The sequence below is a fragment of the Bos grunniens genome, chromosome 18, assembly GCF_055505025.1.
Source record: "Bos grunniens cultivar Pamir isolate PY7600 chromosome 18, Bosgru_T2T1.0, whole genome shotgun sequence".
Lineage (NCBI taxonomy): Eukaryota > Metazoa > Chordata > Mammalia > Artiodactyla > Bovidae > Bos > Bos grunniens.
This window is the reverse complement of record NC_141182.1, coordinates 41866898-41881933: the sequence shown is the minus strand read 5'-3', so window position 1 is coordinate 41881933 and position 15036 is coordinate 41866898. Positions and strand designations below refer to the sequence as shown.

Genomic DNA, 15036 nt, shown 5'->3' with positions numbered 1-15036 from the left:
AAGAACCCATGGTCAATTAATCATTGACAAAGGAAGCAAAAATATACAGTGAAGAAACGACAGTCTCTTCAATAAGTGTTACTGGGAAAACTGGACAGGTATATGTAAAAGCATTAAGTTTGAACATTCTCTAACACCATATACAAAAAATATACTCAAAATGGATTAAAAATCTAAATAGAAAATAAGATACTATAAAATTCCTAGAGGAAAACATAGGCAGAACACTTTTTTTTTTGACATAAATTGTAGCAGTATATTTTTGGATCTGTCTCCTCCAGTAATGGGGGAAAAAAAAGAACAAATGGGACCTAATTAAACTTAAAAGCTTTTGCACAGCAAAGGAAACTATAAACATAATGAAAAGACAACCTACGGACTGGGAGAAAATATTTTCAAACGATGCTACCAACAAGGGATTGATTTCCAAAATACACAAACACTTTATATGGCTTAATTTAAAAAAAATTAAAAAATGGGCAGAAGACCTAAACAGACATTTCTCAAAAGATGTACAGATGGCCAACAAACACATGAAAAGATGCTCAATGTCACTAATTATTATAGAACTGCAAATCAAAACTGCAATGTGGTGTCACCTCACACCAGTCAGAGTGGCCTTTATTAAAAAGTCGCAAATAGAGAGGGTATAGGGGAAAAGGAACCCTCCTATGCTGTTGGTGGACATGTACATTGGTGAAGTTACTATGTAAAACAGTATGGAAGGTCCTTAAAAAACTAAAAAGAGAGTTGCCATATAATCCAACAATCCCACTCCTGAATGTATATTCAGAGAAAATAATAATAATTTCAAAAGATACACCCCCCAATGTTCATTGCAGCACAATTTACAATAACCATGGAAGCAACTTAAATATCCATTAACAGATGAATAGATAAAGATAAAACACACACACACACTGGAATACTACTCAGCCATAAAAAGAATGAAATAATGCCTTTTGCAGCAACATGGATCAACTAGAAATTATCATATTAAGTGATGTAAATCTTACAGAGAAAGACAAATATTATATGTCACATATTCAGAATCTAAAAAAATGATACAAATGAATTTATCTACAAAACAAAAATAAACTTGCAGACACAGAAAACAAACTTATGGCTACTAAAGTGGATAACAGGGTGTGGTGGAGAGAGTCAGTATGAGAGAGATAAATTAGGAGTTTGGGATTAACGTGTGTGCATGAATGCTAAGTCACTTTGGTCATATCCAACTCTTTGCTGCCCTATGGACCATAGCCGGTCAGTCTTCTCTGTGGAATTCTCCAGGCAAGAACAATGAAGTGGGTTGCCATTTCCTCCTCCAGGGGATCTTTCCAGCCTAGGAATCAAACCCCTGTCTCTTGTGTCTTCTGCATTAGCAGGTGAGTTCTTTACCACTAGTGCCACCTGGGAAGCCTAGGATTAATATATACACACTACTAAAATCACTGCAGATGGTGACTGCAGCCATGAAATTAAAAGACGCTTACTCCTTGGAAGGAAAGTGATGACCAACCTAGATAGCATATTCAAAAGCAGAGACATTACTTTGCCAACAAAGGTCCGTCTAGTCAAGGCTATGGTTTTTCCTGTGGTCATGTATGGATGTGAGAGTTGGACTGTGAAGAAGGCTGAGCGCCGAAGAATTGATGCTTTTGAAGTGTGGTGTTGGAGAAGACTCTTGAGAGTCCCTTGGACGGCAAGGAGATCCAACCAGTCCATTCTGAAGGAGATCAGCCCTGGGATTTCTTTGGAAAGAATGATGCTAAAGCTGAAGCTCCAGTACTTTGGCCACCTCATGCGAAGAGTTGACTCATTGGAAAAGACTCTGATGCTGGGAGGGATTGGGGGCAGGAAGAGAAGGGGACAACAGAGGATGAGATGGCTGGATGCCATCACTGACTCGATGGATGTGAATCTGAGTGAACTCTGGGAGTTGGTGATGGACAGGGAGGCCTGGTGTGCTGCAATTCATGGGGTCGCAAAGAGTTGGACATGACTGAGTGACTGAACTGATACATAAAATAGGTAAACAGCAGGGAACTACACTCAATATCTTGTAATAAGCTAAGTGGAAAAGATCTGAAAAATAATATACATATATATATGCATTTGTGTGTGTGTGTGTGTGTGTGTGTAACTGAATTACTTTGCTATAGACTTGAAATCAACATAACATTGTAAATTATCTGTAACTTCAATAAAAAAAGCAATCCTCAAAGATTTCTAAGGAGCTATGCCTAATGTGTCAGAACATTACCCTTTGATCTTTGCGCTGAATTTTATACACCACCAATGAAAGATAAATCTTATTCAGTTCCATATTATTTCCTAGTTTGACAGAGGCACTATATTCTTATAATATAGTCTTACTTGCAATGCAAATATTTTCAGTGTCTCCCACATCAATAAAATGTAATATTAATTTAAAAAAGAATTATGAACTAGGTAGACATTCTTCTAGCCCATTGGTGCCACTTCCACATACTTATGGGCATTGTCAAGTTTTCTTGTGTTTAATTTACATAAACAGTGTTGTAACATATCACAGTACAATCTACCCTTTTCTTTCAAAGTTGTTTTACCTCTCTAGCCATGAGCTAGACAGTTATTTTTAAAAGAATCAGCACGCTTTTCTGGAAAAGACCAAAGAATAAGTATTTTAGGCTCTACAGGTCATATGAGCTATGTCTCAACTACTCAACTCTGTGTGTCTAGGACAAAAGCAGCACCTATATGAATATTGTCATAGATAGTATGTAAATAAATGGGTGTAACTGTCTTCCAGTAAAACTTTATTTACAAAAACAGATGCCAAAGATTCGGCCTGCCTCCCACTCTAGTTCATCCATTTTAGCTACTCTATAGTATTCCACTCTCCGAAGACAGCAAGAATTTTTATCCACTACTTTACTGATGTCAAACAGTTTGTCACTATTTCCTTGTATTACAAGCATCCTGTAATGCACTTCTCATATGGACCCTTCCATGTATCTGTGAGAGAATTTCTCTAAATTAAATTCTTAGGAAAAATTGCTGAGTTAGAGTGTCAATTCAATACCTACACCCAGATTGTTCTCTGAAATGCTCATACCATTTTATGGCTCTACTGTCATGCAGAAAAATGCCTGTTTTTCCTTCAATCTCATAGCCACTACAAGAATAACTCCTTGACCTGGTCACATGGGGAAGCAGAAGGTGCCTGTAGGTTGGTTCCTGTGTGCCCAGCCACTTTCTGCTCCTAGCTTGCCAGTCACAACTGACAAAGGAGGTAAGGCTGGTTGTTTGTGTTAAGCTATGATACTTATTTCGTAGGATGAACTTCATGTGATCACAACTTATTAGGCTTAACTCACAAAAGCACTGCTCTTTATTTTATACATACATACATACATACATACATATATATATACATACACACACACACACACACACACACACACACACACATATATATATATAGAGAGAGAGAGAGAGAGAGAGAGGAACATTCTTCCCTCATAGCTCAATCAGTAAAGAATCTGCCTGCAAAGTAGGGCACCCAGGTTCGATTCCTGGGTCAGGAAGATCCCCTGAAGAAGGAAATGACAACCCAATCCAGTATTCTTGCCTGGAGAATCCCACGGATAGAGGAGCCTGGCGGGCTACAGTCCACGGGGTCACAAGAGTCAGACGTGGCTTAGCGACTAAACCACCACCACCTAGGAGGAAAAAAGGAAATCCATGAACCAGTTGGCTTTGACATTGATGACCCCGGGAATGATTTTGTAATGCAAGAAATCAATTTCCTGACCTCATAACATCATTTCCAGAGATGTGATCACCAGAGGAGATGGCATTTTCATAAAGATCTTTCTGCTTCTGCAGGTGGATAATGACCCAGAAGTGAAAGTCTCTTCACTTTCAGTAGACACCCTGGATGGTTATCTGATATCCGCCCTTGCTCCTGATCAACCAGGATAGAGATAGGATGTCCTGCCACACTGGGGATAGCCTGAGTGTTTTTATACAGAGAGCAGTGGTCATTAGACTAGGGAAGACTCCCTTAAGAAAATGCAACATTTGGAGACTGGGGTAACTGTTACCTAAATTCTGAAAAATCTCACTTTCTCCTTTTTCCTAGTCATTCATTCAGCTAACAGCTTTTATTAAGCATTGGATATGTGTCAGATGTTGCCATTGACTGCAACCAATAAAGCTTCCTGTCTTCTTGGAGCATGCAATCTAATGGGAAGTAGACAAACAATAAAGCAGAATAAGTATGTGAATCACATCTGCTCATTTATTTCTACTTCATATCTGCTATGTGCCAGGAGCTGAGATTCTTACAACATGGTCCCCAGCTTCAAGAGGTCCACACTTCGGTAAGTGAGACAGATGGGTAAAAGAAACGCAATGCAATGTGACCATTATTCAAAGTACATTCAAATGCAATAGAGCATGTATCATTCATAATAGTGTCATTACGGGGCTGTGATGAGTTCTGCTCCAGGCAGTGGGAGAATAAAGACCCCCTGAACTTCAGAGCCATATTACTGGAGTTTTCCAGAGAAACAGAACTCATAGGAAATTTATGTATGTGTATTCATATATATATGTGTGTGTGTATATATAAATAACAATATTATAGAAGATTTATTATAGGACTTGGCCTACGTAATTATGGAGACCAAGAAGTTCCACACTCTGCTGCCTGCACGCAGAAGTACCAGGAAAGCCAGTGGTGTAATTCAATCCAAATCTGAAGTCCTGAGAACCAGAAGTGCCAAGATGCAAGGGCAGGAGAAGACGCCGGTCCCAACTCAAGCAGAGAGCAGATTTGCCTCCCCTCCAGCATTTTGCTCTATACAGGCCCTCAACAATTTGGATGATGCCCACTCTGCTTGGTGTCTTGGAAAGTAGGAACGCGCCAAGTAGAGAGAAATGGAGGAGGACATTTGGGGCTAGGGAAACAGATTTGGCAAAAGGTGGAGGTCTGGATGGTAGGCTACATATCGAGTCATGAAGGGCCGAAGAAACTGAGGAGTTAGGCTAGTGTCTGAAATATTTCAATGAGCAGTGATGACAAATGGCATCTATTCTGAAATGCTTCCAGACAAACGGTCACATTTTTAAGAAGACATCTCTGGACCCTTAGGCCTGAGCAGGCTACCTGGGTCCAGTGTGCACTCAGTAGAAGTCTACTGTATGAACGGCTGATACTTAAAAATGCAGCATCAAACTCAAGTCATAATTATTCTGTTTCTCGAGGGGATGATCAGTTTCACACAACAAAACTGTGTTTGAAGAGCCTGGCAAAGAAACAAATTGGACTCATGGTTATGTCTTTGTTTTAAAAATGCTATCATCTGAAGGCAGAATTCCAATATTCCTTATGTAATGTACTGCTCTGTGTTGGAGAAGGTTATCTAAGGCAAGTAAGTGGACAGAAATGCAAATGGTTCTAGGACAAATATTCTTTGTCCAAGTATCATGGTCTCTGGGAGAGCATGGAGGCATGTCTAACTGAAGCCGAAACCACCATTAACTTCAGGCTACTCTGGAAATGGGAGCGAGTATAGAGAGTGGGTAAGACTGCAAATTCTCAGCGACCTGGGCCATTTATGGGTGATAGGATGCCTCCTATTTTTGAAAAATAATTATCAACTTCTTTTCTTTCCTTTATAGCTCGTTATGTCCCTCAAATCTCAGGGAGGTTTTAGAACCAGAGAACAATGGTTTGTGGTGGGGGGTGATGGTGCTGCTGCTATGGAGGGACGCAGGATTTGCTCTTTGGTGGCTTCTGTGACCTTGAACTGGAGCTGAAAGAGGCAGTCCCACCTGATCCTTACTGGCAGGTTAGCTCTGCTTTCTCTCATTTACTCTGATTGCAAACAAACTTGGTCCTTCTTACTGGGATGGTCTCTGAGGACCACAGTAAGAAGACTCTTTCTAGGTTTCTCTTCCCAGATGTGGGGACTGGGGTCAGTGATGGCCCTCGGTAAGCCCAGTATCTTTATCTGTGAGGTAGGGACACAGTAGCCTTGGGGACTAAATGAGACAATGCATGGGAAGTGGCAAGAACAGTGCCCGGCACTGGTCCAGCTCATTCTGTAGCACGGATACTCTTCTGTTTGCCCTGCTGTCTACTGAGGGATGAAGGGTGGGTGTCCTGGCTTTGACACAAGGATGTCTACTTTGGTCATTTTGGCCAACTCAGTGTCATGTGTGTGATCATTCATCCAGGAGACTGCGACACAGTTGAGACAGAAGAAGATCATGTATCCACTTGCGTTGTTGCTTAACAAACAAGAGCAGGATATCATGGTGCCCAGTACCAAGCATTTATATAGATCGTGTAGCCATGGGTTGGCTGGGGCTCAGCCCATCTAGTTTGAACTCAGCTGGGTGCCTCTGCTCTAAGTGTCTTATATTTTCCTCCTTGAACCAACAAGCTAACTTGGATGTGCTCTTCTCATGGTGATGACAGCAGTGCAAGAGATGAGCAGAAACACACAAATGTCTCAAGTCCAAAGCTCAGAATTGGTGCAATGTCCCTTCCACCTCATTCCATTGGCCAAAGCCAGGCTCTTGGTCAAATACAAGGTCAATAGGTGGGGAAATATGTCCCAATCTATTAATGGGAGGAACTATAAACTCATTTGGCAAAGAGCTGAACACAGAGGGGGGCCAAGAATTGGGCCAAAAACTCTGTCCATGGTGGGTTATGTTCTCATAATCTCTTCATGAGTTCAATTGTGTCAACACACCTATAGACTGAGGGAGGGGGAAAGATTATCTTACAATCAACACACTGAACACACACATGTCTATTCATGGACTCAACAGATATTTACTGAATACTCACTACGAGCCAGGTACTTTTGAGGCACATGATGCCATGATAAATAAGAAAGACAAATCCCTTGCTGTGCACATTCTGGAAGGCAAGACAAACAACAACCAGGAAAAGGTTACCTGGTGGTAATTACAAAGCAAAACAAAAGAAGATTGGGTGATAAAAAGCACCCAATATGTGGAACAATTTTAGAGAGTAAGGGGATATCCAACCAACAAATTATGCTCTTTTAAAAAAAATTTAAATATATTTTTTAAAATGTTTACAATATTGTATTGGTTTCTGCCATACAACAACACAAATCAGCCATGATTATACATACATCCCCTCCTTCCGTAACTTCCCTGCCCTCCCCCCATCCCATCCCTCCAGGTCATCACAGAGGGCCAGACTGGGCTCCCTGAGCAACTTCTCACCAGCTATCCATCTTACACCTAATAGTATACGTACACTGATGCTAGTTTCTACATTCATCCCACTCTCCCCATGCTCTTTATTGAACACCTTCCAGAAGTTTCTGGTCTGATGGTCTCAGTCGTCAATATTCTTTCAGATACCCCAATGGCATTTCACTCTCAGCTCAAATGAGTTCTCCTCCACCCCTTCCTCTGCTTATAACTCAACAAAGAGGAGAGGAACAGTGCTAAATTTCATGCATAACTTTTCTCTTTTGAAGAGGGTCTTCATTTTTCAGGAGGAATATTGAATGCTGTGTTATAGTCTTTTTAAAATGTCTGTCTGTGAAAAGCAATCATGGTAGAAAACTGGTCTTTCCACATCTCTATCTTATACATCACACAGTAGCATCAGCTGTAGCCATGCGACACACCAGACCATGGTAAACAGCTGAATATCAAAGGCAGGATTATTATTACTTTGGCCAAAAAAATTCCCCATTGATAAAATTGTCTAGTGAGATAATTACACTGAGGAGTGAATCATCAAAAAGAGAGACTAGATGGAGTTGTTATATTTGATTAACCACATGTTCAACAATATATCAGTATTGGGTAGTTTGGGAAAGTTATCTGTGTGTCTGATAATATTGCAGTATTTTCATCTGAACACTGACACTGGGGTGATGTAACCATAGTTTTACTTCCTTGGTTTCAGCAATGTTTTGAGATGTTTCCTTTGAAGACAAGAGTATGAAGACTTGGATCTGAAAATGATGCCCCCGGTGCCCCTCCACTGGGTTCTGTAAATGCCCTGGAGCTGCTATTGGCTCTCGAGGAAGTGAAGATCAAGTGAGGACCTGAGATGGACGGGGTCACTGGGCATGGCTGACTTCCGCATTTTTCCACGACAGACAATTCAGGAGGAGTGGAAGACTTGTGGAAGTCCTGCCGCATCCCTAGCCAAATACCGTGCAATGGTGTTGGCTCCATCCCAGAGCCCTGGAGCTTTGGCACACCTGAATATCCTAGGTAAGTTTCAGTGGCTTTAGTACTCAGTCAGACTAGAATTATATCATCCCAGACCACCCAGAGGTTTTGGATTTGAGGGGATATCCTCCAATTCCAGTATCCATTTGTCCTTCTTTTCTTTCCAGCTGAAGCTGTACACCAACCCCACCCTACGCCTACCCCCACACATACACCATCTCTAATTCTTGATAGTCGCCCCGGAGAAATAGAAATCAGGCCTTTTCAGATGGGCTAACAAAGGAAAGGTTCACCCCCCACCACATACACACACACACACGCCACAGGCACGCTCACACTCATACATCCTTGTTTAGGGGAGTTGGGTTTCCATTCTATCGCAAAGACACACATGTAACACCAAACCACACATCCCTTTCTTGAGTCCTCAACAAATTCTAAGCAAAACTCAACGATGGGACTTTTATCTTTTTTTGGTATGTGTGTGTGTGAGACAGAATTCTTAGTCTGTAGAACTGTCTCGTGAGAAATTTACAGGCAGAATTGACTCTTTGTCTCTACAAAGCCATGAAGGAAAGCGTCTAAGTGGTAATTGTATGCACAGTTCAAAATATTTTAAATGAACTTGTTCTCACAAAGAAATAAGTTATGAAGTTAACTTTTGTATGTGTGCGAATAATTAAACTATTGTCACGACTTTAGATTATCATCCATTGTTAACTTACATCATTAAATCTTACTTCTTTGCTAAAGAATAATGAAAAAATGCACTTAATTAACAGTTATTGCAAGCTCCAGGCCATTGATAATGCCAGTCTGAGTCTGAAATTCACAAGTGTGTTTTGTACTTCCCTCCCTGTTGTTGGGCTGGGAAGCAAAGCCTTGTAGTGTGAGGAGTGACGCTGATTCTCCTATATCAGGACCAGCTGTCCTGGAATACTGCATTCTCCCTGAATCGTCCAGTCACACAAGGATTTTACCTCTGTGCAAAGAGAGGTACTGGTGGCCCAGCTGAGCCTTTGTTCTTCTTATAGGATTTACAAAACACTCTCAGCCACTGCCATATCGGAGAACAAACTCCTCCCATGACCATCCTATGTATATAACATTTAAGAGATTTGTTGGATAATTTTGGGGGTTGAGGAGTCGGTACCTGGGTTAGAAGAAAGGAACTTGGGTGGATCTTTCAACTGATCCCTGCGGAAGAAGATGACTCGTGTTAATTTCCTTGTTGTTTCGATTAAAGAGGTGATAGATATTTTTTTTTTTCCTGGATATTGTTAAAGAGGCTTGCCAGGCCTTAAGGAATGTGTGGCATTCTTCAGATGAAATAAGGCCAATCAGTGGAATAATGAGGAAAGTAATATCTCCCCAGAGAGGCTGATGGGGTTTTCATCAAATCAGCCAACCTTTCCCGTCACTTACGCCGCCATGCACTCCCAGCAAGCCCTGCTTGCCTGCCTCCCCTCCTTCCTTCCCTTTGTCAAACCTCCCTTGTGGTTATTAGTCATATCCAAATTCTCAGGGACCCAGAACACTTACAGGTACTGGCACCTCCTTTTTTGGGGGAAATAATTATTAACTCTTATTTTCTTCTCTTGATGACTCAACTACCCCTCAAGTCTCAGAGGGACTTCAGAACCAGAGCAGAATGGTGGGCGGGGAGCTGCAGAGCAATGGAGGCTTTGCTCCCTGGTGGCCTCCGTGTCCTTGAAGTGGATCTGAGATAGGCAGTCCTACCAGATTCCAGCCTGGAGCAGACAAAGTGGGACAGACCGTACCACAGTAGTCCAAGAGGTCTTAGGTGGTTCAGTCTTGCCCTCAGCCCACTTCCTTACTTTAACCCCATGGTCAGGAGCCTGGAAACCAGTTGACTAAAATAGCCCTGCTCCCAGTGGCTTACCAGAACAGCAAGGACCTGGGAGAGAGGATCAAACAAGATGTCTTGGGATGTGTGCTGGAAGACATCTGGTTGTGTCTGCCTTGTGGCTCTGGGCCGCTCTGCCCATCAAGGGATGGTCTTCTGCACTGCAAGGAGATGCCACTTCAGTGCCTCTCTACAGCAGGCTCTCCTCCAACGGGCAGCATCGGTGGGAAAGGCAGACACACACCACAAGGTGTCAGATGATAGGCACACGGCACCACATAGTGGCTTCAGCATGGTCATCGTCTCTGCACCAATGGCCGCTTGGCTGTGTACCTTGTGAGGACTTAGCCATGCATCGCCAGCAGATGGGGAAGGGGCATGCTGGAAGCCTGCAGTATCACCTTGCCCACTGGACGTTCGCAGAAGCAAGCTGCCCTGACCGGCTCCCAACACGCGGGTTCATCTGCAGACCCAGCACCAGGAAGCAGCCTCTGGATGCTCCTTTTGCAAGGCAGGAGCTGTGGACCTCCTCCACCAGGGCTGGGGGCTGGGGTCACAAAAGAAGGGAAACAATTCCTTTTCGCCTGTGAAAGTTTTCCAAATTAACTGGGTTCCACGCACAGGAGTCCTCCCACCGTGCTCGGCAAATGATTCAAAGCCTCCACATGATTTCATCTGTGCAGACTCTAATCCACTTACTTAATGAAATACATAATTAACATATTATAATTGCAGTAAAGATGGTTTTGACAGAAATCATTTCCCGTATCTAATACCGTGGTAATTTAATCTGTTCCCCACTCCCTAACACGACCCTCTATGATTAAGTTTCATAAGAATTTTTTTGATTGATTGACTCATCTGACGGGCCTGGGCCTTGCTAAAGGAGTGTCTGTCAGTTTCCGGAGCGGCATGTGAAGTCGCGGCAGATGGCTGCGCGGCTCTGTGCGTTGTCTCCCTGTGTGGTCTCCCGTCTCTCCCACTTTTCCTTCCCTTCCCCTTCTTCTAAATGCCCTGATAATCCACCCTCCGCTCGCCTGAACTGCCAAAACCCGGCATGTTTTTATCTGCTGCTCTCCTCTGCTGTGGGCATGCGTATTAAAGGCAAGGAAAGCAGGAAGTGCTTGGGCGGCAGTGGAAACCAGATGTCCGTCTCCCAGACCTGGCCACACCCCCTCCTGTTCCCCCAACCCAACCTGGTTCTGCCTGCCCTGTTTCGTCTTGAATCCTGCATGTTGGCTAATGGAGATGCAGAAGCAGCCCTTCCTCTCCCCCACGTCCCAGCCCTACCAGAGCTCTGCTCTGTCCTGGGGGCACCACTGACCTCAGAGTCAGAGTGAGGCTCACCCCTTCCCTGGCCTTCCCCACCATGTCCCTGCAGAAGCAAACTGGCACACTTTCCTGCCATAAAGAGTGGGTTGCAAGCATCTGGATTGCTCCTTGGTCAGTGGATGGGAATTCTAAGACACTCGGAAATTTAAAGGGTGACGCTGAAGTCTGGTTACTGGGAAAAGTGCCTGTTAAGATGTAAAATGCCAAAAAGCAGGAGAGGCAGGAAGGGGCCTGCAAAGTGAGTGAGCAAGCAGCCCCATGTGAAGGTCTGCACCTGTTCATTTCTCGGTGCTTCCTCAGAGTTGCTACTGTTTGCTAAGCACCCACTGTATTACCAGGGACTGGGGACCATGAGCTCCAGTTAACAGATGAGAAAATGAGCCTCTGTGGGGTTAAGCACTGCGTTTGAAGCCACCTAGCAAGTTGGCGGTAGAACCAACTGGAGTGATCTTGCCAGGGTGGTGGGTGCTGGCTCATGGGTGCTCCATCATCTGCTGAAGGGGAGAGGCCAGAGCAGAGGTGTGGACACGAACACACAGAGTGTCTTTTGGGGAAGGAGGGTGCATTGGAAGTCAAGGACACCCTGGCTTTCACGTTGCTCTGGCCTCTCCCTGTGGGCAGTGGTCAGATGGTGTCTCCCAGGCCCTCTCACTGACACGGGCCTTCCCAGCAGGCTCATCTCAAAGCCCCTCCCCAGGAAGCACCCCATCATGCCAGCAGGATCACACCTGTCATCTATTGCAGCTCATCACATGTTTTTGCCAAAATGCAATTCTTTATAGACTCATTAGATCTCCTTTCTGGGCCACAGCTCCCTGGAGTGCAAGCTGGGGTCTTCCAGCATTTCAGAGGTATGGCTACAACAGGTAGAAGATCTGTGGGATACACATGCCTCCCTCCTCACAGCATCTACCCTCCAGCTGAGCCAAGTGGGTGATGGACTGGAGCTCAGTTCTCCCTCCCACCAGCCCTCCCACCCCTTCTGCCACCTGAGGGTCCAGCTCAGAAGCCCAGCTGGCTTGGCTCTGAGAGCAGAATGAGGACATTGCTGCAGGACCTCCTCGGAGGCTCTTTGGGCACCCCCAGGGCTTGGAGACTCCAACCGATCCATGGAACTCTGGCTGAGTGCTCCCCACCCTCATAGGGTCCTAGATATCTTTGTCTTGTGGGCCTCCTGCTCTATAAAAAATATTCAAAATTCTACTTTACAACCACATTGGTATGACAATAGAACCTTGGACCCTAAGAGTTCATTTTTTTCTATAATTTTAATTAGAATTAAAATATTTATTATTTAAGCTCCTGAAGTGTGAGTGAGCAGTCTGCCTGGCCCCTCTGCCCCTGACTCTCCAGGCAGGGTGCCCCCAACTTGGCCAAGCAAAGCAGCCCAAAGGCCACAAGGGTGTTCCTGGTCAGGACACTCAGGGACTCTGCTATCTGCCACCCACTCATCCCTCTCTAACTCCCCTGGACATGCAGAAATCGCTTGGCCTGACCACCCCCCACCCCCACCCCCCAGACAGTCTCCCCTGGGAAAGGATGAGTAGCTGGCCATGAGGCTGGGTTCTCTCATGGAGAGAGAAAAGACATCCTGATAACGTTTTAAGGTGAGGGCTGGGAGGGGATGTAGGGATCAATGCTCACAGGTGTACAAAAGCTTCCAGGGTCCTGGCACCAATTCTCTTAGGATTGGCCTATGGTGTCCCCCTCTCCCATACACACCTCGTCTATCTTCCTTCAAGGTCAAGACACAATGCAGGAACAACTGACTGGTCCCCAAGGAGCATCTTTTATATTGAATAGTCAAAGTGACACCCCCCCTCCACCAGGTGATGCCTAGGGCACATCACCTAGGGCACCTAGGGCACACACATTCCTGCAGCATGATCCCTTCCAAGCCATGAGCCTCCAACGACAGACCATGGGTCCCCCTCCAGGTTGGCCTCTCTGTCACTGTCTATAAACAGTGAGTGCTGTGAGGACGGTCCCTCCTTATTTCTCTGAATCTTAACACAGAAGCATGAGAATGAAAGGAAAACAGCTTACGCCTGACTGGTGTTAAAGACTTCCTCTGCCGCCAAAGCCTGTGACTCCGAAGGACTGTGACATCCTCCTGGGATTAGGGCTGCTTGAGAAAGGCCAGATCTGAGCAGCAGCAGCCTGGGGGCCAGACAGGGGTAAGGGCGGGGCGTGGCCAGAGGAAGGCCAGTTGCAACCTTGGGAGCCCCGGGGCGGGGCGGAGCGGGAGGTGGGGAGGGGGGCGCGTGCATCCAGCCTCCAGCCCAGCAGCTGTCCCCAGGCTCTCAGGTCCTGGTGGGCAGGTCATGGGCCCAGCGTCACAGGGCAGCCTGTGGTTTGCGCCTGCGAGCTGGGGGAGGGGAGGCTCCGCGTGAGTGGCAAGTGTACACGAACACCACCACGTCAACTGCCAATATGTTATGAGGCCTTGGTAACAATCCTGAGTCTCCGGGGAGCGCTGCTGCAGTTCAAGTGCGCACCAGACAGAGAGAAAACAATTTCTGGTGCCAATAATGCAGCACAGATGAAAAATGTTTTAATATTTGAAGCTGCTTTATGGCAGAAGCGATGACAGTGACGGACTCAATGTCAGCTTTTTTTCCTGAAATGTCATCTTTCGTCTATGAGTTTTCCCTGCTCTGGAGGCATGCGAGCCTGATGCTGGCGCGTTGCAGCCATTGATCATTGATTTTGTTCTAAATGGAAAGCTTGCCAGAAGACTAGAAATTCTGGAATTTATTAGGATTTCTTTAAGAGGCACTTTAGCTCAACAGTTCTCATTACTGTCTTTACAATGTTACTTATTTTTCTTTTTATGTCATATGATTTGTAAAGGGTTGGTACTCAGAGAACAATATACGATTAAACCATTGTGCGTGCTGGAGCTGCTGGCTTAGTCAAAGGGGTTCTCGGGGGGCTAAATACATATTTGACTGGGAAATGACAACATGGGGCTATTTTCGCAGGGAAATCTGTATTTCGAAATTTTGTTGATGGGGTTTGTGCTAAATGGTGTTTCAATGAAAGTTTTGATTAAAAAGGGTCACTTATAAATTAATACCTCTTAACTGCATGCAGAAAAGGCTGAATATTTTCATGTTCTGATCTGGGATCGGTAAGCATCCTGGAGTGGGTACCACGCGCCCACAGCAGGATGGAGATGAGCCCCACTCGACCCTGTTCCAACTCTGGGTGGGCCAGTTAGGGTCTAAAAGCTTGTCATTGTATTTATTTACAGGGACATTACCTCATGAATGCCAAAGAGTGGCTCAATGCCTCATTATGTATTAACATTTAACGTACTCGTATAGCCATGTGTAGGCGATCATTCTTCATTTGGTTGAAAAGAACCCATTTGCATTAGACAGTTGGCTAAATGTTTTTCTTTTCTGACGTGTTTCCATTGGCACAAGACTAGTTCAAACAGGTATGTTAGCTCTTGGCTGGGCTGCCTGACATCCAGGCTTTATTACAGAGCAGGGCGCCCAGGGAATGTGAATTACAGTTTGTATCAGCCTCGGCCTCCTAAACACATCACTCAGTCTAGTTGATTATGGAATTTGCTCTGGAGCTGGGGGGCCTCCAGATCC

The 15036-nt window shown here is 44.8% G+C and overlaps 1 long non-coding RNA gene across 1 annotated transcript; it reads right to left on the bottom strand.

Moving 5' to 3' along the window:
• Positions 1–3347: 3347 nt before the first annotated feature.
• Positions 3348–13610, bottom strand: LOC147353557 (uncharacterized). Its single transcript, XR_015145144.1, has 2 exons — positions 13475–13610; positions 3348–3707 (listed from the first exon to the last, which is right to left on the bottom strand). It is a non-coding gene; the product is annotated as an uncharacterized LOC147353557 (long non-coding RNA).
• Positions 13611–15036: the final 1426 nt, after the last annotated feature.